The sequence below is a fragment of the Protopterus annectens genome, chromosome 7.part1, assembly GCF_019279795.1.
Source record: "Protopterus annectens isolate FY-2018-M chromosome 7.part1, PAN1.0, whole genome shotgun sequence".
NCBI classification, from domain to species: domain Eukaryota; kingdom Metazoa; phylum Chordata; order Ceratodontiformes; family Protopteridae; genus Protopterus; species Protopterus annectens.
The window spans coordinates 522,354,223-522,381,722 of NC_056740.1; the positions used below are offsets into that span (position 1 = coordinate 522,354,223).

Genomic DNA, 27,500 nt, shown 5'->3' on the forward strand with positions numbered 1-27,500 from the left:
TGCCATAGTTCTTCTTCCATGTCACATACTCACATGTACACACACCTACGGCCATTTTAAAGTGTCCACTTCACTTACTGCTTGTCTTTGGAATGTGGGAGGAAACCACAGCACCCAGTGGAAACCCATACAAACACAGGGAGGACAAGCAGACTCTGTAGAGAAGGCACCCCATCCAAGAATCGAACCAGGGAACCTCTTCCTGTGAGATGACAACGCTATCTGCTGTGCTATTGTAGAAACTCAACACAATGTACATTCTAACAAACAAATTTTCTATTCCTCAGCCTCACCTTCCTTACACTTCATTAAATAACCCTTAGTTTCCCTCTCCCTGGTGTTTCACACTCAGCACGGGGCTTCCGTGGGTATTTACATGTAACCATTGTACCCCTTACCCTTTCATGTGTAATTCATCTGCATCATATACTTTCTTAACTACTTCACTATCTCCAAGTTTAACCATCTCTCTTCCAATTCACATAATAAACTTATATATCTACTACGGACATTCACTTTTCCTACTAGTTATGTGAACTCCTTGCCTTTCTGTCATCTGCTATTTACCAGTCAATTCCTTTGCCCTTGTTGTTCACAATAAGATTTTTATTTGTTCTACAGTAATTCTTAACTGGGCTGGTCTCATCAATTGTAAATTACCATGTAACAAATCTGCACATCCTACAGGACTCACTAATAAAACAACCTAACTGACTACAACTGCCATACAACACTAGCTTTTCCATACTGAAAATAGGCTACAAAATCCTTAATCAACCTACAAGAACCCGATACATAGCCAAATTCATTTACTTGCATACCTCCACCAAGGAACTTGGATCCAAATATAATCTGTCAGTTGCTATTTCTAAAGCAAAAAAAAACAGTCATAGCAACATCCTATTCTCTGCATGAGTAGCCAGTCTCTGAAACTTCCTATCACTACTACATTTGTAAATCAAAACTAAAAATGCATTTCCAAGATGCATACAGTGCTGTCCTTCTGCAGCTTTATATCAAGTCAAACACCTAAACTCCATTTCCTCTGGTCACCACTACCTAACTATAGGATGAACCAGCTGAGGCTAGTACGAAGACGTGCCTGACTAGGTAAGATCTATCTGACTACTAAAACTGCTCTAATTGTACACATATATTACTATATACACAATCCTCATTCACTACTTTTTTTCTTTTCATAGCCACCATAGTTACAACATGTCTATGTACATTTCCTCTGTACACAGTTATAACCGTTGTCCACCCTTGGTACATAGTGCAAGCTATAATATTGCTGCAATGCCCCAACATAACTGAATCACTGCAGTTCCACTTTTTGTAAGAACAGACATTAAATCACATACAAAACTTACATACAACCGTAACACCTTCTATATCCTGTTTAAGTGTCTTGCTGTTTGCAATCATCTGTAATACTTTTACAGTTACACCTTGTCAGTCCTAAAGTATGCAATTTTCCCTTCATTGTGTATGCAAAGGCAGTTTTACAGCTTAGTGGTTAAGGGTTCTGCCACACAGGCCAAGGATCTTGACGTCTGGTTACCAAATGCAAGGAGCATGCATGTCCCTCTCTGCCTGTATGGATTTTTTCTGGATGTTCCTCTACCTTTAAATATCTCAAAATACAATGACTGACAGTTTACATTAAGTGTTCATAGTTACTGCATTTAGCTTCGCAGCTCAAGCACACCACATATGCTGCACGTCACATGCCTCTCTCTAATCATGTGCTGGACTACAACCTATTACAGGCAAAACAATATCAGCTTTTTACTCCCACCCTTCCTTGATGGCTCTTCCAGTGTCCAGTTGATCCCAGGATGTCTAGGTAGCAGATGCTGCAATAGCCCCCTGCACCATGGAGTTCACTAAATACAAGGTTGGTAGAATCAGTGACAGCATGCACCCTCCAAGCAGATCATTTACAAATGGAATACACATGCTACGATGTCTATCCTGAGGAACACAGTTATCGGAGGCCATTGTGTCTGTATGGCGATGGGGCACGTTTTTACCATAAATGCATATACAAACTCTCAGTATTGTGCAGATGTCAGGAAAGAAGACTTCATTTACCTCCAAAAAATAACAGGTAGCTGTTCAAAATATGCCTAATACAGCCAACAGCAAATTAACGTCTCAGATAGAACTACATATGCAATAAAACTGTTCATGATACAGCCTCCTTCATACATATGAAGCAATCTTTTCTGTGGAGAAAGATATCATCTGACCCAAGGATTTCGGTCACCTCAAGCAATATTACATTATTTTAAAAAGTAACCTGGTAACTGAAGGACCTCAGGTGCCACTGTAATCTCAATCATAGTGGACAGCATCTAAGGCTGCTTGTGAAATCACAATAGATAACACTAAATTGCATTGTTTTAGTCTGCTTTTTTTTTTTTTGCTCGCGGCCATTAAATAACTAACTGTGTGTGTTTCATGCCTCAGACAAACTGTATTTGAAAGAAAGTTTTGATGCAGTTTGAAAACTGCATCTAGGCAAAATGAAATCCATTTCTCCTTCAAATGGAAAAAAAGTACTTGCTCATTTTCCAGTTCACTTCCCTTTAGACACTATTGTTTGGTAAATCACTTAAAAATTTGCTATAATCTATTTTTTAATATGTGTGTATTACAACCATACCAGCATTTTCCATACTTCAAATGAAAGCTTTTCATAATACCCATTTGAATACTTCTACAAAGAAATGACTGCCTAAATCAATAATTTTGAGCAGAACTCAAAGCATGGCGCGAGTATAAGATGTTTGTGAGAAGTGCGTTTAGCATCTATATAACTGTCTTCTTCTGTTTCAGGTATCTAAGAACTGATGAGCAAAGTTCTTTAGAAAGTGTAGTGTCTATTAAACAAAATGGCTCCAAAGGGCATTCAGTTCTTCCATTTAATTCCTTTTAAGTAGTTCTCACATTAATCAAGTCCCCTCATAGCCACCAAACTTAAACAAGCATTTTCCCAAAAGTGAATTGCAGGATAATGAACTCTATTTTTATGCAAATAAATCACAGATGACCCACTTGTATCTAAAACTGTGTGCTGGTGTGCAGACACACATCTTTCAACAGTGTGGTTGCTATACAGAATACCTATGTATATGATATACTACAAATACATTACTAATTACTCTACCTATTATACTACTGCTACATTAATGTTACATTACTGCACCTATTATACTAATACATTACTGCTACATTACTGCACCTACTACACTACTATTATTACATTACTGCACCTACTATACTACTACTACATGACTGCTATACTGCTGCACCTACTATATCACTACTACATTACTACACCTTCTATACTACAACTATATTACTGCTACATTACTGCACTTACTACAAAACCACTATATTACTGCTGCTAATATACTACATTACTGCACCTACTGTACTGTTACTACTACTAATACTATACTAATATATTACTACTACTAAACTAGTATGTTACTACTCCTATACTACTATATTACTACTATATCAATACCTGAAGAACAGCAGTTGCACACCTCTCAACCTCTTATTGCAAGAATGCTGGACAAAGCCCAACAAAATGGGGGTGGACAAAGGCCCAAAAATAGGGACAGATTTTAAATATTTCTCTTGTATATTTAGAAAGTTGCTGGAGTAACACGGTTTGTTTTAACATACATTTTCTGAAGGATTTGAAGTCTACAACTCAAATGCTTATTACTTAGTGACTTCAATCCGCAGATCACCCAAGTGATTTGCCAGAAAACCACAAATCTTATGAGGAACAGACCAAAATATTAGCCAAAAATCTGGACAATTGAGAGGTATGAGCAGTTGTCCGAATACGTGTATTCAACACTCAAAAATGCAAACACAGAAGTGCAAACAGATTTTGTTCAACAGTAGCTACAGACTGCAGTATCTTGGAGAATCTCCATAGCTATGAGGCACTGTGATCTTCGAGTTAGTACATGTTAGTACCAGTCCCCACCTCACACACTGCAAAAAAGGATTAAAACTGTCACAGTGAGTTTCAATTGACACTGTTTACAAGAAAAGTGAACTCTAATATTCACACCCTGCATTAGCCAGACTTTTATTTATGCATCCACTGATATCCCTGGGCAGTTTACTCATGTAAGAAATGCAAGGACTGACTTAGGCTTTTTTTCCAACTTTTAATGCTTTAGGGGAAGGAAAGTGCTGGTGGCAGTGTAAATGTCAGATCAGAATGTGAAACGTCTGCTTGACAAGAAGCACAGTTATGCTTAATAAATCACCAACAGTTCTTTGATTGACCTTATACACCTGAATTATGTTTACTTTACAGGTTTTGGAGGGGGCAGCACCATACATCGAAAATAGTATTATAAATTATTTTACTATATTTCAGACAGCAGGTGGATGTATTCAAAACTCATAATTAGCAGTGAGAAATTCCAAAAGATGAAAACTCGGGGGATATATGTTCTCAGGTGAAGCTAAAACTTTTAAGGAACACATTTACACAATGGTTAGAATCCACAGTTCTGAATCATTGACACTCTGATGTTTCACTAGAGGTAACAGTGGGGTCAGTGACAGTTTGGATAAGTCTAATCTGGTTTAATAAGGTTACTAAGATAACATACAGTCTTACTGACATTTGTTCTAGTGTTTGCTGTCTTGAATTACTATCAAGTAAACATTGTTTTGTCTGTAGTACACTGAATGCTACCCTATGGGCACAAAGCTTCAGGTTAAAGTTTAATAGATCTAAACTTTGTTTACTCTGAAGTTTCTGAACGGTAGGAGCCCCTTCTCTGAGGTCAGGCACACTTACAAAAGCATCTTAATTGACTTCTTTATACTGGTACCTGCCCTAGCCATGCAGAAACAAATAAATGAACTAAATAAAATAAAGACATCAAAACTAGATCTGGATCAAAACAAAAGAACTACCCCTACTACAAAATTACAGACAACTGCAGAATCTTGCCAAGAAACAAATCAATAAGGGTAAAAAAATCATACTACAGCTCTCCCCAAATCGATAGCATATCCTACCTTCATAAGTTTTGGCCAACTCTAAACAAAGTTCTTTCTCTAGGCTGCCCCTCCAACCCCTCCCCTTTCCCAAATAAACCTCCTTCAGAAACTGCTACCCTCCTCAATAAGCACTTCATTGACACAATTAAAAACCTCACACCCTCCAGCTCCAACACAACTGCCACTCTACACTTTTTTACCCACCCAACACAAACCTCTTTTCCTTTCAAACTGTTCCCACTTCCACATTAAGTCTCTTCTTCTGAAGCTTAAATCCTGCTCTCCCACCACAGATAATCTTCCTCCTACCTTCCTCAAACTAGCTGATGAATCTGTAGCTTGTCCTGTATCCATACTAATCAACAGATCCATTCAAGAAGCAACTGTCCCTTTCATCTGGAAATCCTTCTTCACCATCCCCCTGCACAAAGGGGGAAACTCAACTGACCCATCCAACTACAGACCTATCGCTATTGTATCCCCTCTATCCAAGATATTCGAAAAATGCATTCACTCACAGCTTCTCAATTATCTCCTCCAACAAAACCTCCTTACTCCCACTCAACATGGTTTTAGTCCAAGCCATAGCACAGCTACTGCCCTCCTTTCATTTACGCATACTATCGCTGAGACCCCATGACAATAAATAACTCATAGCCTGCCTTTTCCTTGACCTCTCCAAAGTTTTGACATGGTCTCCCACCCTCTACTGCTATCTGAGCAAATCAAGCTCAACCTATCTCTTGCCTCCCTATCCTGGTTCTCCAGCTACCTCTCTGGTAGGCTACAATCTGTCACATGGCTCTCATCTTGCTCTCCCTCCATTCCAGTCACAGCAGGTGTTCCACAGGATTCTATCCTGGGCCCCCTTCTGTTCAATAATTTTACTAATGAACTATATAGATCCTGCAAATAATTCACCCTTATCCAATATGCTGACAATTCGACTCATCTCCATCTCTGGCAATATTTCTGAACCCCATAGCCAAATGCAGGATGCCTTTCTATCCATTGAAAAGTGTCTGTCTGATAGACTTCTCATCCTAAACCCAAAGAAAACCGAACTCCTGCTCTTTCTCCCATGTTTGCTCTCCCATCATATGTCCACCTTTGTTATGACATCCTCTAATAACACCACCATACAACCTGAACCCCACACAAACCTTCTAGGTGCCATCATTGACAATGAACTCAAATGTAACTTACATATACTCTATTGTATAAAAAAAACTCAACAGAAACTTGGCCTGCTTTATCATCACAGAAAATTTTTAACATTCAATGCTAGATTCTCCCTGGCACAGGTACTTCTCCTCCCCTCCCTTCTATGTGCTGCCCCTGTCCTAACTTACATTCAGTCCACAACCTTGTCCAAACTCTAACAAACATACCACAAAATAGCAAGATTTATCACAAACTCCCCTTAGAACTCACACGACTGCCTTGCACTCAACTGCCTCCAATAGCTTGTACTCCCCAAACAACTCCTTCTATCACAATTTCAAACACACTCGGTACTATACAAAACATCTTCCTGCCCAGCTCTCTCCTCCAGGGTATCCACCTACCCCCTCTCTCTAAGACCCCCCCCCCCGCACCTCTAACCAGCAACTCCTGGATACCTACAAACCAAAGGAAACCGTGGGTAAGATACTCTATAAATGTTTGGTGGCCCAAGCTTGGAACAAACTTCCTTTACACATACGCTCCATTACCCACCCATTACACTTTAAAAGAGAGCTCCAACTTGACCTGCTTAACAACAAAACATGCCCCTGTCAGGGCCCTACCTAACTCTTTCTCATTTCCTGTATTTCATTCCCATCATGTGTGTATTTGTACTAGTCTCAACCCTTTTCACTTTGTAACCTACTGGTATTTATCCAGTAATTGTGATCTCTAAATACTGATACCTCAAATGTTGCTACTGACTCTGTTATTTATGTGCAGTGCGACTTATTTATTTTTATTCTGTATGTTTCTGTCTACTTTTATCTTTTTTACCTGTATTCGTAATTGTATTATCTTGGAGTGTGAATTTGTATTATACTGTAAATTGTTTTTGTAACTGGAGTTTTTCTCCTTGGGTCTCCACTGAAAATGGGCTACTAGCCCAGCTGGACTAACTCTGTTAACAAATGTCAATAAATAAATAAATGAATGAAACTGATGCCAGCTTGTATTCTGTAAGTCACTAGCAGAGTTCATTTTCGTGCTGTCAGAACCCACATTATTAGGCAATACATGTTAGAAACTCAACAAAGAAGGTCCCAATTTGCCCCCACTGGTTACAGTGAAAGACAACATTTTCCTCTCAAAATTGCTTGCACTTAAGGAGCATAAGTTGACTACATAAAAAGTACATAATGAACTATCTTCAATAGTGTAGACAGATAAAGCATGGACTATAACCCAGGTTTGATTAGATGCTTGGACTTCTGCTACAGCTGACCAGAAGGAACAGGCCAGGCCTATTCACCTCTACCGGGGAAGGGGGTAGGTATGCACAGTCACTGCTGTTTCATAAGCCCTAGTGGTTACTGTGACATCTGTGCACTAGCCCAGTAATCAAGGAGCCTCAATCCTCACCACTAACACCAGTGAGGGGCGTCCACATTGGGAGGATAACAAGTACACACACAGTAAGTACAATTTTCCTTAAGAGCACACCAAGATCACAGACAGTCCGGGGCTGCTTTCTCCCTTTCTTTCCAGATCCCCAATAAGACTCTCCACTGGCACAGCTATAGGGTTCAGATCTCAGCCGAGTAATCAAGCCAAAACCCTCCAGTACCCTGTCTGTCCAACCAGTGCTTCATGTCCCTGCCCAAGTAGCTGACACACACACACACTTTGAGATTTGATTTATATACAAACACACACTCCTGAGGAAGGCTGGCACAGGTTCACTAGCTATTCCCCCTTTTGCCTAGGCTATAAGGTAGTAATCCACTGCCACCAACTACTCTTATCAGCTACTATAAAAGCCCTTACCAAAGGGTGTTCATTTCTACTGTGTAACGTTACTGTTGTCCAAATATTAAATGTAACACAGAGCTAAGGCTATTGGAGTGGCGTATACAGCATCAACAAATGCATGCAAGTACCCTAAGAGTTTAAATTATCTTCACATAAAAGAGCCACAGTTAAAAGGTTTAAAATGTTTAATAATAAATAATAAAAACACAAAACAATAGTCATCAATTCAACAACAGTGACAACAGAGAGTTCAGAAATCACAGGAAATACTTTAAAACAATACTGTAGGAAAGTCTGACAAATATAGAAAACAGCTAGACTAATCTGGCTCTATTCCTGTCTATCTCTAAGAGAAATACTAAGATCTAAATAACTTTCCTGACAGAGCAAGGCACAGTGTTGGTGAGTTATTAACAGGTCTGAAGACAAATACAAAATGCAATCTCTTCTTATCTGAGATGGTCTTAAATTGATAATACACATTACTGCGGAGTAATTTCAGATTACATCATTCTTGTCACCTCTACGTAAGTTTCCCAGGTTCACAAAACTAAAAATGTAATATTTCTTTGTGATCTTGCAGCTGCCAGGAAACCACAGCAATAAAAGACACTTTACATGTGTAAGCTAGTAATCATCTCTGTCTTAGGACACTATAAAGAATCTCCTAGCCCAGACATATGGTCTCCTAGCTTCAGATCATACACAGTCAAATTCTTTATTAGATTTCTTCCAGCAGGGTGCAGTGTGGTTACATTTTTGAAGCTTAGCACATAACACAATTTTCTTACATTGGTTAAACCAGCCGGCGGATCATATTACTGTTTACAATGACATAGAATTATTTACAAAATTCTATCTAGCTGGCCTGGCAACCCCTCAGTTTTTCACAGTTACACTGCAGCCATGAAGAGAACCATTACTGTAGTAGGTGACTGGGCAAAGATGGCCAGAATGCCACATAGGTGGGGGGCATTTCTCTTACAGAACCACTGCATACATAACTAGGCGACAACAAGCCATTAATGTCAGTAGCGAGTAGGGTGTAAAGGAAAAATCCAACAGGCTGCAGTAAAACTCAGTTGCGAGTTGCATTCAAAGTTTGTGGACCTACATGTCTCCCCTTCTGGAGGGAAAGACCGGTCTGGCAACAGGAAATGGCAGGGGTACCATGGGGGAAAGGCACTGGAGGAAGCAGGACACCTGAAATCATCATCAGCTACAAAAAAATACAGAAAAATAAAAAACAAACAAAGCACAATTTAAGGCTTAGTTTGTTAATTTAATATTGCAGTTTTACTGCTTTCTCTGTAATTCTAACTTTTTATACAGTGAATCACCTGTTGTCTAGCTTCCATTTTTTTGACATCTACTGAAAAAACAGTGCCACAGTCTGCACACCATCATTAAACCTACATAAAAAAAAGATAACCACAGTTATAGTTAACTAAATCTGCAATAAAAATCCAAAATTATATTACAAAAATTCAACTAATAATACATAAAATTCTGCTTTTTGTAGTTGGATTATGCTGTTTCATCAAGACATGTTTAATGGAATGCATTAGCTGCAGAACAGAAATTGACATGACTAGATCAGAGTTGCTTTTTCTGTTTTGTAGTTGGTTTTTGCACCTTTTTTAAAACTAGAAGAGCTAGTTTTGGTTTTAATTTTATAAATTATAGTTTTAATTTTATAAATGGTGAGTATTTATTTAATTATTCTTAGAGTGCTGGGAATATGATACAGGGACAGGTTTTTACTTTCTTAGGTGTCTACCTTTAATCTATGTCTCTACAACCAAGAATTACTGTATTTCACAGCTCTTAACCTTCCATCTCCAAAATGAGGAACACTACCTTTCATAATGTGGAACAAATGGGCAAAATGCAGAACACTCACTAACATCTTACTAACAACTTCATCTAGGAAGCTCAAATTATGGTTGAAATGTGATATTTTTAATTATATAATAGTTCTTTTAATGAATTAGTATGATTCAATTCTATTTACCATGGATATCAGTTAAAAAATTGCTAACAGTAAATGTATGACAGATCCTTTCAATGTGGAACTTCGAGAAACATGAATGCTTTAAGATCCCAAATGATGAACATTCCTTGTAATGAGGTACACTTGAGAGGCATGTTGTATTTAAATATGGTAAAAGGCAGGAGAGCTTGCCTACACAAAAATAAGGGCGTGAATTCAGGAAAAAAAAAAACAATCCCTGTGCTCAGGTAAACTGCAGCAGCCAAATGTTGCAGTTTATTCAAACATGGAAAAAGCAATTCAAAGACATGTTTATCCTGAATGAGGAAGACCTCAATACTGGCTAATCTGCATTTCCCTGAATCGTGCATAATTACCACCAATGCTAAACAGTACTTTCTGCTGGTAATTAGTACAGGTGACCCATGTCTTATGTTGGCTCAGGCACTCCCTTCATTTACTGTTCAAACACATACAGACATTCATATATTCACTCACACACACAAACTGTACATGACACCCCCACACTTGATCATACAGATGGACATACCCATTCACAGACAGACACATGGACACACTCCCATAACTCTCAACTGTTCTTGATTTTACAGATCTCTGATTTTGCCTCTAATATATGACATGTCCTTCTTAAAATAAATCACTGGGAATTACAGTTGGTCAATTATACCAGGCATTAAAACGTTCATACTTCCTAATATTCAGAAATTGCATCATGATAAAATGTTAAATGGGCAATGGGGTTCGTAAATGAAACAGTGCAATATTCAAAAACTGTCCATGATTTTAATTCTTTGTTCATCCATTATTTTTGTCTGTCCCTGACTGCTGAACAATGTCATTGAGAGCTATGCTGTCAGTCCATACTTCCTCCAGTCACTCTCCCACATTCATGCAGGCAATCATAAACACACACACACACACACACACACACACACACACACACACACACACACACACACTTTACATGAGTTATAAACTCCCCTCACTCATCACACCACAGACACTCTTCCATTCATCCATACAGACACACACACAGCTGCTCTACTAATCCCTAACTAACCCTCTACTACAATCACCCAAGCAGACACACACACACACACACACACGTCACCAGAGGCCATGCAGACCATTGCAGATAAGTATATATTGCTGCACACACGTACACATCCCAACACTACCGTTCTACTAAACTCCATGACACTTACCCGCAACATGGTCTCTCACAGTGAAGTAATGGGGTGGGGGATGTGTCATTTTGGACATGTTAATTAATATGTCTGCCTGTGCTAAGTTACACAATCGACCGGTGCTCTAAATCTCTTAACTGTATAAATCCCCTTGCCACAGGCATTTCAGGGGACAGCACATAGCTAAGTAGCATAAGCCACTGCCCCAGAACGCCTCATTAGCATGTTATATGATCGTGGAAACAGCCCATTGTGGTGATTCTACCAACCATGTAGAATTAGTGCTGTCTCTGAATCAGAAAGGACAACCACCAGTGGTTGCCCACCCATGTCAGGGCTTACTGCTGGCAGAAGCTCTTTATGAATCCTAGCTGATGTTTGTTCCAAGTTCAATGTTACTACAAAAACCTTAGAGCCAAAATCATTAACTGTTGAAGAGTTTGCAACTGCTAATATCTGTGATGCACACTTTTCCTTCAAACTATCTAACAGCGCTTTAAATGTAGCCAAGGAATCAACTCTTCTTTTATTTTCTGCAAGTGCATTCCAGTGTTTGTTTTCCATATTTATACTACTGCATGCTTTTGATGACTCAATATTGGTGCAATTTTGTTTATTTTGGTTTCAACTAGCTGACGTGAATTCTGCTTAGAGTTTCAGCCCCTATATCATATGTAGCTTTAATAATGTTTTGTGTTGTTTGTCACAATATCTGGTTTAACTGTTACTCAAAGGTGAAACTGTGTCATTAATCAAATTTCAATTTTATTGTACCTAGCAAGGTACACAACCTTTCTAAGAATGTTGCTTTAATTTATTAATTTTTGGATTAAGATGTCGACACCACGGATTCGGCTCAATATCAGATTTCTACGCAAAAAGAAATAGTACATAAAATGTGTTACTGACGGCACTGAAGGCAGTGGGGTGACAAATACAAATAAAATAATCACAGTTGCTTGAAAAGATAAAAATGTTGTGCCATTGTATTAAGAAATATATTTAAACAACTAAGTTTTTTGAGCATTATTAAAAAAAAAAAAAAAAAAATCACAAAAATGCATAATTTCACAATTTTTAAAACACTTTCCAAGACAGTATGCACTTGTACCCCTCTAAAGGTACTGGAACTTTCTGCCACCTCATATGTTTGGAGCGCATCACACCCTTGACTTTTAAAGATGTGGAGAACAGAGTGTCACATGAATTGCTTAGGGAGGGCAGAACACAGGAAGTAGTCAGAAATGTTGGAAGTAGACCTGGCTATTTGATGTTAGCATTGCTACATTACTACCTACAATTATGGCTAAAATATGGGGATGTCTGAGGACAGGTGAAACTGCAACAATTACAGGGTTCCCAGTACGGCAAACTACAGGTGCTCAGATACCTCAAAACACACAGACATGCATGCATGCAGACACACACACACACACACACACACACACACACACACACACACACACACACACACACACACTGCCATAATGTATGGCATAATGGTGAAGATGTTACCTCATAGACAAGAGGTGCAGGGTCTTATTCTCACAAAGGGAAATGGGCTACACTTAAAATGATCTACAAGGACAACTTGCTTAGTACTTACCTATGAACCTGCTATTTCCCCTTATAACCTAGATAATGGCCAGTTCACTTTCCCAGCCCCAGTTAAAGCACGGTAGTTGAGTTTATATACGCATCATGACCTGGATCATGACCAGTTAACATTCCCAGCCCCAGTTAAAGCACTGTAGTTGAGTTTATATGCATCACATCACAAGGCTGTGCATATGCCGCGGCTTGGTTCTTCACTGTCATTTCAGATTCATTTGGTTCATAGGTACTTACTAGGTGACTAACCCATAAAAATCTTTAGAAGCCTAGCCATACATTCCCATGAAGTATTTAGTCATTATATTTTAAGTATGATTAAACCAAAGATGAGCAGAACATTTACATCTTGTCTCTATACATGAATGACAAGAGTGGCTAAACCATGGATGAATTTGCCGTTACCCATCCATCTGTGCAAATTACGCCTGAACAGTACAAGAGAAGTACTTTGCTTTATGTGGAGAGGAAGATTATTCCAAAGAAGTGGTACTCTCAGTGATACATATCTATTCCTCCAACATGTTCTATTTACATTGCAAAAAAAAAGATTTATATCTCTTAAGTGGGTGTTTATGCCCCCATTAGACATGCAAATTAGCATCAATCTTGAAAGGATAGGGTTTGCTGAAGCTCTCTGTATGAGAGGCAGAGATCACCTCTAAGTAGCCTGTATGATACCGAGAAGAGGGTCAGGGCTTTTAGATGGTCTGCAAAGTTTTTATGATTTAGGCAGTTGATTTTCCTAGTAATAAAGTATTGTGGACATTTGAGTTGTGTCAAATGTTTGGAAAAGTACATATTGAAGGAGGAATTCCACTCAATGATTGGTCTGATGAGTGGAGTGTAAAATATGGTGGAATGATCACATTACTGGACATGAATGCCATAGCCTATATGACACCACAAAGAGGGACAGGGCTTTGAGATAGTTCTGCATAGTTATTTAGGGCCTAGAATTTTTTTCAGTAAGAAAGTGTTGCTGATGTTTAAATAGTGTCAAATGCCTGGACAGGTACATACTGAAGGGGGCATTATACTCAATGACTGGCTTGTTGAGTGCAGGAAACAGTGGAATGATCATGTCTCGGAACCTGGATGCCACAGCCTTAGTGATAAGCTGTGCAATTAAAAAACACATCTTTACAACACTGGATATGTGGTGACTGAAGGACAGTCCATGGTCTACATAGGTTCTCATGTCCCTAACCACTGGCTCAATTTTTAGGGATGTGTTCTCAATGTGATAGTTACAAGGAAAATCCTGTTTGCTGAAGGATAGTATTATATGTTTTTTGGCATTCAGTTTTAGCCCATGGTTTGACACTAGCTATTGGTTTGGGAAAGGCCCTCGTAGAGGATCTTCGTGTCCTCTGGAGATCATGATGGCACCAAGCATATAGTCATCTGCAAACTTGGTCAGCCACTAACCCTTATCACTAACTTTGATTTTCAAAAAGTAAATGCCAAAGAGAAGTGCCCCAAGGACTGAACCCCAGGGTGCACCACTAGAGGCATGTCTTTTGGAGGAGGTACAGCAGCTCACCATAAGTTCCTGGGTTCTACTTGTGAGCCCATTTGGTATCCAATGAGCTACAAAGGGATTAACATTTAGCTGTGATAGTTTATGATACCAAAGTCTGGGATGGTGCTGAATGCCTCTGTGAGGTCTAGATATGCAATGTGTACTGATCTGCCCTCATCCATAGTTTTCATAACCTTTTTGTAAAAGTCAGTCAAATTAAGTACTCAGATCTGGCCTTAAAAACTCAAACTGGCTTGGGTCGAGAGTTTGTAGGTTACCCGTGTCCTTATTTATTAATACGATAATTATCCTTTCCACAGCCTTACAGATGAGGCTGGTCAGATGTGTATCTAGAATTTCCTGGGTCCATTCATGCTCCACCTTCGTGCAAGAGTATGTGTTCCTACAATCATAAAGTACAAAACCCTGCTTAGAGGCTGACGCTGAATAGCTTTTGTAGGGGGTCTGACAGGTCCTGTTTCAGGCTGGCCAGTAGGCAGCCTGGTATGCTATTCAGCCCCCCAGAGAAGTGGTGTTCTTGGCCTTAGAGAGTGCCTTGAGAATTTGTTCATGGGAGATTTGACAAAGGGCAGTACAGATGCTGGTATGAGGTTTGGGAATGTAGGAGGGGAGAGGAAGATGAAGTTACAGCTAAATTTGTCGGTTAGTAGATTGGCTATGCTCCCTGGGACCAAGTATGTGATATTATTTACTATTAGCTCTGCACAGTGCATTTTTTTTTCATTTCTAAGCTTTCTACCATAGCTAGAAAAGGCACTGTGGTTGTCCTATGTCTGAGTGGTCATTTTAACTCTTATCTGGCTTTGGTTGACTCGATCTGAAATTCACCGTTAAGTTTGAGCCATTTTTTTTAATAAAATGCTTGGTAAAATTTTAATAAACAACAGCCAAAATAAATGCACTGAACCCCTGGTGATGTCAGGGTATCATTTGCTCCAGAATACATCCATAGACTTTAATGGATGCATACAATGCATGGGTGGAGGTGTATTTATTGAACTCTACAGACACAAACCCTATGCTATCCTACATTGAAGTCACAAAGGTTATCCAATCACTGCCTTCTGCACTGTTTTATAAACACCATAAAAACTAAACTAATGTCTTTCGATTTTTCCCGGTTAGGAGTCGCCACAGCGGAACTCTGGTCTGCTAATGATTGGCAGTGGATTTTTACGGTGCCGAGGTGCCAGCCCGACACCCAACCTTCAAAGAAGGCACACCCATTCACACACGCACCTACCTGCATGTCTTTAAATGTCACTAGATCGCGGGGAGGACATGCAGACTCCACATAGAAGGCGCTCCAGCCGAGAATCGAACCATAGAACCTCTTGCTGTGAGGCGACAACGCTAACCGCTGTACCACTGCAGCCTTAAGAAAAACATGCTTTCATTTATGGAAAAACAAACAGCAAGTAAGATCCAATGAAAATCAGCACAGTATGGTGTCATGCTGGTACAAAATGTAAGAGGTGGAGAAAGACAACATTCAAAAACTGAACACTTAATGGCATTTATTCAGTACTTTTTACAGATGACATCTATAAATGTAAAATGGAATAGGTACAATCTAAAGTACAAACAAATACCGGTGAACACAAATCAATAAAAATATTTACGGCAAAAACAAGGGGGTGGGCAGACTGCCTCTTTCACCAAAGAGGATGCTGGCCTGCAGCTGCGACTGTTTGTTTTAGACATGCTGGGTCCTGATATTTACTATGTTGACACGCACTGACCTAGGGAGAGTGGCATGGTATGAAACAATACACAGTGAAACCCCTTAGGCAACTACAGAGGTGCAGCTTATATTTCAAAAGGAGAAAGATGAATCAGAGGCAGCAGTTGTGAATGATTACCAGGTTTGAAATTTTATGAATAAAAGGAAGGATGAAGATGTATACAAGTTTACAAAAAAAAAAAACACCTGGGCAGTAGCTGTCACTGGTGGGAATGTAAAAGTCATTAGATTGTGCTTAGGTCTGCAGAAGCCCTACATTTGTTAATGCCTAATGACTTCCAGGAAAACATTACCGAAACTGCTACACAAATCTGCACTAGGGGGTGGGGGAAAGCAGACTGAAATTCAAGTAAGGAACACTGCACAAACACTCAGCCAAGCACTATTCATTTTTGTCTGGGGGTAGAGCATGCTGACCTCAAGCAAGACAGCAGTGGGCACTGGAAGCTAAATATGCAAGCCAGCACAGGCCTTAACTTGGGTCTAGCTGGTAAGAATTGAACAGTCATCTGTTGATAGAGTTAAAACTGTCAGGAAATGACAAGAAGCCATGCTAGTAAGAAAAACACATTTAGGATACCATTTGCTCTCCAAGAAAAGCTGAATCACAAATGAAGCATACAAAGTAACAGACAGTAATATATAATCTTAGGGTTTTGGCAACAAGGCTTGTTGAACATGAATAAAATGCTGTGCTCCTTGCTCTCAACTTAACAGATGAGGGATTAACAACAGTTATGGCTGAAAATGGGATCAACACACAGGTGATTCAAGTTTTACAGGAAGCAAGCCAAGCAGCAGATTAAAAATACTTTTATTGTTTCTGTGTTACCTTTTATATGATGGCTGAAAAGGTCTGCAAAATGTCAGTTCACATACCAAGACAACAAGAAAATAGTGAAACTTACGTCAAACCCGCATACAAAGTTATGAGGTCCGCTGGCCACATACAGGTATACAGAACCTTAAATGCAGTCTATGGCACAACAAGCAAGCAGATGAGAGGAGAAGATGTGGTTATCTGAAGCTACCAGCAGGCCATCACAGATATGATGTACACTAGGGCCAACAAGCTGCTCACCAGGTTAAGGAATGAAGAGTCAGTCAGTCATGCATCGTAGGAAATGGGTTCAAATACGATCCAAAACACAACTGGTCTGCAAAGGACCCTTAAGATTTCCTCCAGCTTTGTCTAAGCAAAGAAAACTATCTCCTAGCACTGTGTGCTCTGTAAAACAACTGGGATAGTAAAAGCAATCAAGACCGCAGTGACCAAGTAGTCATTTAACACTAACTTCAATTAGCAAAGTGATGATATATACAGATGGGAACTGACATTTGGGAAGACACCAAGCAGCAGACAGACAGATTAAGGAAGGTGCAGAGAGAGAAAGAGAGAGGAAACTATCTTTTTAACAGACATGCTTATAAAATATACCAAATCAAACCCTATATATGCTTCCTTTAAACACAAGTACCTAACACAACAGCCTCGGTCTGAAAAGTGGCACTCAATATGTGCCACTATAAAAACAAATAGTAATGTCCCCACAAATTATCACATTAATAACAACATCCTAAGCATAGCATGCAATCAGTTGTGAGGGATTTGGGCACCCAGGTTGATAGCAACCTGACTTTTGACCATCATGTTACTTCCACTGTATGGAAAGCCTTCTACATGGCCCATCTCATCCAGGGACAAGGAGATCATAGCATTCCTGTACTCTTCCCCTATAAGGCCCATTATTGAGTACAATGCTCCTTTCGGCATGTACCTCGCAAAGCACATGCAGCAGCTGGAGAGACCTCAGAGATTCCTCATCAGGAGAATCCAGGGCCTCAAACATCTACCATACAGAGATAGGCTAAAAGCTACTCAGTTTCATACAGAGTCCTCAAAGGTGACCTCTGTCTGGCATACAAGGCGATCATGGACGGGACTGCTGCACATCTGCAAGTCAAGCTCCACTTGAGTAACTCGCACACACGGCCTCAACTGGTCTATGACATCAACAGGACTTGTTGGCGGGACAGATTTATGTCCCAGAGACTCTCCCATCTATGGAATAGATTCCCTCTCCACATCAAGCAGATTACCTCTTTACCCCTTTTTAAGTGCAAACTGGATAAATGGATGGGAAACATAAAATATACCCCTGGGATTCCACCTGTGTCCTTGCTGGACAGGGGAATTGGGTGCTGACTTGTCTAAACATGGGCTAAACTCTTAGCTAGGCTCATAACGGCCTCAGGGCCAATAGCGTAATAACCTCCTATGATAAAAATAACAATGCATGTAACTCAAACCTCTCTCTCTCTCTCCTCAACCCTTTCACCAGATGCATGTTCTAATTTTCTTCCATACTACTGTAGACAGAGATGGTCAGATTACTAGGTTCTTTGCAACACAATTTTGTGTCATACCATAACGTTCATGTTTATTAGGAATGAAGTTGCAAAACCATAATGGTATATCTACAAAGTTTCTTTTGGTTTTCTTGTCTCTACTTACTAAGCACGCCCATTCCTAACCACTTCTTATGGAGACTGCTCCACAGTTCAATAACTCTTTCTGGAGGCCCCTTAAGAAAAATAAATGGTCAGTAAGGACCTCCTCCCCGACCCACACACAGGCTACTACTTGTCTGTAGTATTGCATGGTCAGCTCTGCACTACACAGATGCTAGTTATAGACTGCCCCACATTCACCTAACTTCATGGAGTAAACTTCCCACCATTACTAACGATACTGTTTAATTTTATTTTTTCCTGGACTTGTCACATTCACACCTACATCAAACTGCTAACACTGCATCATATGCAATTACAGGTCTTCTACCTTTAGTGATGCCTGTGCTTTTTAACTCTTGTTACAGGTTGCCATGACTCCTCCTTCCTTTACACTTTCTCATTTTCTTTCCCACATTCACTATGCCTACTCAAAACACCCAAGTTTGTATCACAACTGCTTAGTTACAACACCTTGTACATACACACATCCTCATAACACAAATACCGTATCATGATATGAAGGCATGACACACATTAAACAGTATTTTTGCATATGACAAGACACACACACACACACACACACACACACACACACACACACACACACACACACACACACACACACACACGTCCCTTGCGTGCTTTTATTATTCTCACATCTGAGCTCATTGCACCTCAATCAACTTTTTACTTTTTTATCTTTTTATAATGTTTCTTTAAAATAAATAGCCTGGCTTTAAAAGTTAATGCTTTCCAACATTCAGTCACCCAAACCTCATTTTAGGCTGATATAACTGCCATTTATTTGTACATTTCCAAGATTTACTTAACAAGACATTTTTAAAAGAAAGAACAGTATTATTATCAATTAACTAGTTTAGTTACAAATTTGACATGGTATTACCAGAAGACATTATGAGAAGCAAATTCACACAAGTTATTTTCTGGACAACGACAAGCAGTGCCCACATCATTTCCTGCTGCGGGGGCTTTCTCAACATATACAGACAGATCAAAACTTATTCGAAGATAATTCCTATAACATTCCCAGGATAAGCATATGTGTTGTAAAACTTGTCAAAATAAATTAATATTATAAACAGACAAAAAAATAAAAACAAGTTCAAGTTTTCCATTCAAACACAATGCAGTATTTACAACACACCAACCATGAAATACAATACTGAAAATATACAGTTTATAAGGCAGTAGAGTGCAGGCATGCACAGAAACAGAAAATAAGGGCCTCAAACATGTGTTATGTTTTCAGAAATGCATACACTTAACATGTAATGCCTGAATGCTGAAGTCAGCTAACCTAAATGTTTAAGAAAATGTTTGCGCAAGGAACAAGCCGAAATGCTAAATGTTTAAAAGAATCATCTGCAGAACATGTATATAAAAAGGCTCCAATATTTTCTGAAAACACAGAGGTAGCACCAAATAAACACCTAGAAGCTTAAATGTGCCAAACATAGCAGTAGGCAAGTCAAAAAAGTCTCACCTTTAATATTTCACAGGCAGAACTCGTCCAGGGAGGTGGTTATCCTTCTAACAGCACCTACTAACTCCAGCTGTTTATCACTGAATATTTCAGCATACGTGTCACCTGTTTGCAAGACAAGCCATTAGATGTTTGCAGTGGAAGGTGTGGCAATTTCTCACACAGGGTTAACAAATAAAAGCAGTGTCTAAGGCTGGTAGGTGCTACACATGTTAAAAAAACATGAACGGTTCTATGCCTTCTTTCTGTTCCCTCTTGTTTTTATTATAACTTTGAACTTAACAGAGGACTAAAGTGTTAAACACTCTCAGAAGTAAACATTGCTAAATACTTAACTATTCCTGTACACTTTTCCTCTGTTTCTTAATGAATACAGTCTTTCTGGGCTAAGTAAATCTAAATGAATGGGGGAGGGGTGCTCACCCAAGAGACACATTTAATACTAAAACATGTCTTTATGAAGACTTTTACAACCAACAAGGTAGTGAAGTGAGCTATTTTACATCCAGCACACCTGAACTCAGAACTTTACATTTAACTGCATTCCTCATATTACAACTCCCACACCCCCTGAGGACTGTGAGAACAAAACATCCCATAAGGGATAAGCAAAAAAAAAAAAGAATTCCTACATCCTTTCCAAAGCTCCTGGAGTTTACTTCTTCAACCCTATAATTATAGTGCTGACTCTGTAGGGCAGGAGTTGTGTTTATGGGCCATTAGGAATCTACAAATCAAAGTTTATCTTAGTTCTCTCTTCCACCTTATACTGATTCGAAAGGAAACATGTAATTACAATAAATATCTTTATAAGGATTGTCAGAGAATTGTGGATTCTCTCAAACACCTTAGTTATTATGTTAAGATACTTTAATTATGATAGCACATTAGAGGGATGAAGATGATGAATGGTTTATAATAGTGCATTCAGTTTCTCCGTTGATATATCTTCCTGTTATCAGATCGCCCGCATAATCCAATTCAGGGGTGGAAGGTAGCTAAAAGCCTTCCACAACAATTATAAAACAAGTTCTACATTGTCTCATATGACAATATAATAACAAAAAAAGTGAAAGAAGCCAAACTACTTGGAGTAATCAGAGATGACAAACTCAAATATCACCAACATATTCATCGAGCTATCAAAAAACATATGCAAACCAGGGTCCCTATATAGAGCAAGGCAATGTCTTACAATATCAACAAGAAGATCCATAATGTCTACTTATCTATTCCCAGCTTTTTTGTATGCATCCCTGATTTTCACAAATCTTAACAGCACCCTCATGTCCAAACTTGAAACATGCTATAACAAAGTAGCGAAATTTAAAAAAACAAAGAAACTAGTGGTCTTAAAACTCCGTTGATGAGCTCAGTCACAATAATTTCCAAAAATCATGAAATCCAGGTAGTGCTCCAAAGCAACAAGTTTTTATTCGTCACAGGCAAGCGATCCTCAGTAACAAAAAATCAAAAATATTTTAAACAATGTTAAACATACAAGCTTTTGCATACTTAAAAGTAGATGTGGAAAATGTACGTATTGTTTAATTTTAAACCAGTGTATTCAAGGCAAACAGTATAAATAGGGCCATAAAAGGCATTTTACAACAATAAGTACCCTCCCCCACACACAACTACTGATTAGATCAAACTAAATCCTAGTAAGGAAAACACTACCTTATCTACTTGCAACCCACATGCCAAAATCAGACATTAAAAAAAAGATTAAAATAACATAAAAAGGCTTTTAACTAAAATCGCTTTTGGCTACCTAATGCAATAAAGCCATCATCAGGTCTGTGACAAGAACTAAAATCAAGAAAAAACACATAGCTATCTAACCATAAACATAATCTATCCAGAACACTATAAAAATAAAAATACATCTGTCTAATAAAATCAGCTAGTAAATATCCATTCATTTGTATTAGTGTGCATAAAAAATAAGTAATTAACAGCTCAGAAAAAATATCACTACTTTGCAAAAAAAAAAAAAGCTGTCATGACAGTTTTCATGTTATGCACACTAGTACACATGGATGGATATTTGTTTTACTTTTTTCTTTCTGGACATAACATTCTTCTAAACAGCTAACTACCATGTTTACTTGCACTCTATAGTAATCCAAGACACAATACTATCTACAATGTAAAATAATATACTAAGAAGTCTAAATCTCAAAATGCACTCACTCGAGGCACTCCTTAAAATGGAGAACATCGATGTCTGTGCAGTGACTGAGACCTGGTTCAAGGCTCCAGAGAGCACCCCTGCATTACCAGGCTGTAACTCATACCACACTTTTCGGCCATCTAAACTGGACCGGAACACCAAAGGCGAAGGTGTGTCCCTATTCATTAAGGATATCCACACCTCCAGGCTAGTTGCTCAGCATACTGCAGCTGAGGTTATCCAAGTGCAACTTAACTCTGAGCAAAACTGCAATCCAAATTATAGCCTGCTACAGATTCCTCTAACATGCCCCAGGATTCCCACTCCTTTTTTCTTGATATACTGGAAAATATTAAGGTTCAACCAAAACCCTAATATTGGGCGATTTCAACTACCCCACCATTAACTGGGAAAACTACTCATGTACCAACTCCTTCGCTCAGTGCTTTCTGGAATTCATAAATTCCAATGCCCTGGATCAACTTATCCACTCCCCCATCAGGGGCAACAATATCCTAGACCTAGTCATTACCAACATGAATGACTGGTGTTCCACACCTGAAATCAACTCCTCGTTGGTCAGATTCGACCATAAGCTAATCACCCTAGATATTCACCTCCCGCTCCCACCCCCCATTAAGGAAACCACGGTAAAAAATGTCTCCAAACCCAACTTCCTGCTTCTTAAGACAGAAGTGGTGAACTTCATGACACCCATGCAGATGGACAATACAGCTACAACTGCTGAATCCTACACAAATGCACTCTATAAGAACTTGCACGAGTGCATGGATCATGCTATCCCAAACAGAACCAAGACGCTATCCTCCAAAAAAAGGAAGCCAGTCTGGTGGTCCTCTGCCATAAACAAACTCTACAACAGAAAGAAGAAATTGTTGCAAAAGAGAGTAAAATCCCATGAGTGGAGGAGCTCCCTGGTCAGCCTCAGCAAGAAGCTGAGATCCCTTATAAGATCCTCCAAAGCTAGCTATGAAAACAAGATTGCCACTGATTCTAAGGACAACCACAAAGCATTCTATAGCTATGTCAAGAATCTCAATGGCAACACCCAGATCTGCTCCGAGTTACAACACAATGGCACAAAAATTACAGAACTAAATGATATTGCCAACATCTTGGCAGATAGGTTCAGTGCTAACTTTACCCCCCACCCCCTAAAGAGCCCATATCTATACAGGAAGAATGCAGAGTCCCTGTAATCATAACTTCACAGGTAAAAGCAGCACTGTCTAAAGCCAAAAACACATCCATGGGACCGGACAACATCCCCGGCTGCATTTTACATGAACTTCAGAATGAACTGGCTCCCCAGCTAAGCACCAAGTTCAGTCATAGCCTCACGTCAGGCTTTGTACCCACTGAATGGTGCACAGCAACTGTTATCCCACTCCACAAAGGGGGAGCCACCACTGATCCTGGGAACTATCGCCCTATTAGCCTGACGAGCCTGGTCTGCAAGGCCATGGAACGTATCATCATGGAATTCATAAACAAAGACATTGGTAACCTCCAAACTCTGGACCCCACCCAGTTCGGGTTTGTGAAAGGCAGATCATGCCTCCTGAACCTGGTCAACTTCTTTGAGTCAGTCACCAAAGCCGTAGATGAAGGTAAGGTGGTTCACACAGCCAATCTTGACCTCGCCAAGGCTTTCCACACCATCCCCCATTCTGGAATTATAGCTAAACTCACTAAACTTGGTATAAATCCCTATATCACAAGATGGGTTGCCAACTGGCTCACTGACAGAACCCACACTGTAAAAGTTGCAGACTCCAAATCTGACTTCAAACCAGTGACAAGTGGAGTACCACAGGGATCAGTCCTGGGACCTCTCCTGTTTGGTATCTACTTTTCTGAAGTACAGGGTAACAAAGAAGGCCTCTGGCTAATGAAGTTCGCAGATGACTGCAAACTAGGAGCTATAGTTGAGTCCCCAAATGATGTGGACATCCTACAGAAGGGCCTCACTGAGACAGATGCTTGGTGTCAGAGCAATGGCCTCAAGCTCAATGCCAAAAAGTGCATTGTTATCCCCTTTGGTAAAAACTCTGCACCCATGAACTACCAAATAGGCGGCGGTTTTCTTAACACCGAATGTGTGATAAGAGACCATGAGACCCAGGTGGACAGTAGTCTCTCCTTTGATAAATACATTGCCACAGTAGTCAGGAAATCCTTTTACATGGCACACCTCATCACAAAAGGGTTCTCATCCAGGAAAAAAGAGGTCATTGTTCCCCCTCTACTCGACACTCATTAGACCCATTATAGACCCATTATAGAGAACAATGCCCCTTTTGGAATGTACCTCACAAGACATCTGCAGCAGCTGGAAAGGCCACAGAGGTACCTCACAAAGAGGATTACTGGCCTCAAACAGATGCCCTACACTAGTCGTCTCAAAAAAATCCAGCTTTACTCTGTAGCATATCACCTACTCCAAGGTGATCTCTGCCAAACATATAAAGCTAAGTCAAACCCAGAGCTGTTGGACATGCTACACCTAAAGAAATCCCAATCCCTCGAGCTACAAAATATATATATATATAATTTAACTAAAAGTGAATTAGAACTATTAAATGAATTAAGTTACAATGAAAGAATCAGGGTAATGAAACCAGACAAGGGTGGAGGAGTTGTTATTATGGACAAATGGGATTATACCAGAAGGATGATGGATATTTTGGACAAGGAGAATAAATATGCACTTGTTTCCAAAAATGAGATTAATATTTCCTATAACAATATAGATTTGATTTTGGAAGATAATCTATTACAAGGGTTGATTGATAAAGAACTGTACCAATTTCTAAAGGTCCCTAAACCAGTTATACCAGTTATCTTCGGTATCCCAAAAGTTCACAAGTCCCTACATGATCCACCCTTGAGACCAATAGTTTCTTCACAAGGTTCTAAGACGCAACCATTAGCCATATATGTGGACACGAAGTTAAAGGAAACATACAACAAATATAAACACATTTTAATAGATTCATGGGATTTTTTATACAAAATAGGGCATAGTCCTTTTATGGACAATTTTACTTTTATTACTATTGATGTAAGAGACCTTTTTTCAGCTATTCCACATATAGAAGGTCTATTGTGGTTTGAAAAGATGTTGACAGAAATAGACATTTTAACATCGGATGAATATAGGCTGGTCCTTGAAAACATGGAACTGGTTCTTAAATATAATTATGTTTACTTTCAAGGGGACTATTATCATCAAAAAGATGGGGTTGCAATGGGGTCAGCATGCCCTAATATATGCCAACATTATCATGTTATATTGGGAAAGACAATATGTTTTTGACTCAGAATTTAATCAATACATTACCAGATATTTTCGTTTCCTAGATGACATTTTTGTTTTGTGGAATGGCCCCTTTGATGGTATTAGTAAATTTATAGAATACATCAATAATACTACAAGTTTTTTGGAATTTACACATCAAATAGGAAAAGATATGATACATTATTTGGATATTAAATTGGAAAAAGATTACCAAAACCAATGTTACAAATCTAATATCTACAGAAAAGAACACCATTCTAATTCATATTTGCACTTTGACAGTGACCATCCCTATCAATTAAAAAGGAACATAGTCAAAGGGCAGATGATTAGAATGGCTAGAATGATTTCTGACACCAATGAATTTCTGAATGAAATTAATAATATAGAAAATATGTTTTTGGAAAGAGGGTATCCATTGGAATTTATTGAACCAATTAAGGAATATGTCCGTACAGGAAGGGGCAGCAAATATGTCGCTTTGTTGAACAAAGAAGACAATTTGATAACGGATACAAATCAAGACAGGGGAAGAAAAAACTTCAACAGAGAGGGATTCAGCAACACAGACATATCACCATATTTAACTTTGACCTATTACAAAGGAATAAAATGGCTAAAAAGAAGTATCAATGAAACTTGGGAAATGTTTCAAAATATGCCCAATAGAACCAATGTATTTCGGAATGAAATAAAGTATAGTTACAGGAGAAGTAAAAATATTAAGAATATTATTGAAAACAACAAAAGGAAAGTAGATGGGGCATGTACAAAACAGGGTACCTACAAATGTGGGAGATGTACCCAATGCGCCTATATTGCTTGTTGCAAAGAAATTAATATCCCCAGTCTAGGAATCACCCTTAAGGGGAAGAAATACAATAGTTGTTATTCAAAAGGAGTAGTTTATGTAGCTTATTGTAAAGTTTGTTACAGTTATTATATAGGCAAAACTGAACGGCACCTTAGGACGAGAATTTATGAGCATATTAGGGACATCAAAAAACAATGTATAAACAATGCACTATATAGACATACATTAACATGCAAGGAGGCCAACTACAAATTCTGGGTTCTAGAAGAAGTTGCACATCCAGAAAGAGGAGGCGACTGGGAAACATTATTGGAATTTCGTGAGATGATTTGGCAGTTAAGACTTGATGCATGTTATGGTAAAGGTCTTAATGACCACATATCTATCACCCCAGCATTAAAACTACTTGCAGCTGATCCCAAGAAACATTAACGATTTAAACACAATAAACTTCAATAATAATTGCCATGATTTATCAATAACAATATTGTATTATTGTATTAGTATTTCATTTCCCTCTTTATTCAACTTGTTCAATGTACAATACATACAACATGTTTATATACACAAAATTTTGTATATTTGGTATCTCTTTGTTTATATACATTTTTACATATTTCTATATATATTGTTTATTTATCCTGTGTATATACATATTTATATTATATATTATATTACATATATTACATATATATACCTAGTTTTACATATATATAAAAAATGTTTTAATAATAATGTACATGATATATGTATATATATGTACATACATATATATACATTTTCTATATTTTGAAGTTTATATACTCCTGTAGGAGTGGACATTAGTTCAATTACAACATATTTCTTTAACAATTAAATTCTATGTTTTCAGTAACAAACTATTATTTATTACTATCTTATGATGACATTTTAATAACTTTTATTTAATGAATTTTATATTTAATGAATGTTCACATTCAATGTATTTATATATTATATATATATACATGTATTCTATTTATTTATTTATTTATTTATATACATGTTTACATATTTAA

At 38.6% G+C, this 27,500-nt stretch overlaps 1 protein-coding gene across 6 annotated transcripts in view; it reads right to left on the reverse strand.

Annotated features, from left to right (window-relative positions):
- The window catches only part of RAB27A (RAB27A, member RAS oncogene family), a 1,055,478-nt gene that overhangs the window by 496,911 nt on the left and 531,067 nt on the right, over positions 1-27,500 (reverse strand). For 4 of the 6 annotated variants that reach the window (XM_044078945.1, XM_044078947.1, XM_044078948.1 and 1 more), the window contains one exon: positions 20,152-20,256. The exons of the other annotated variants lie outside the window; for them this stretch is intronic. The gene's annotated coding sequence lies outside the window, so the exon portion shown is untranslated. The remainder of the gene's footprint in view (positions 1-20,151; positions 20,257-27,500) is intronic. 6 annotated transcript variants of the gene reach the window in all.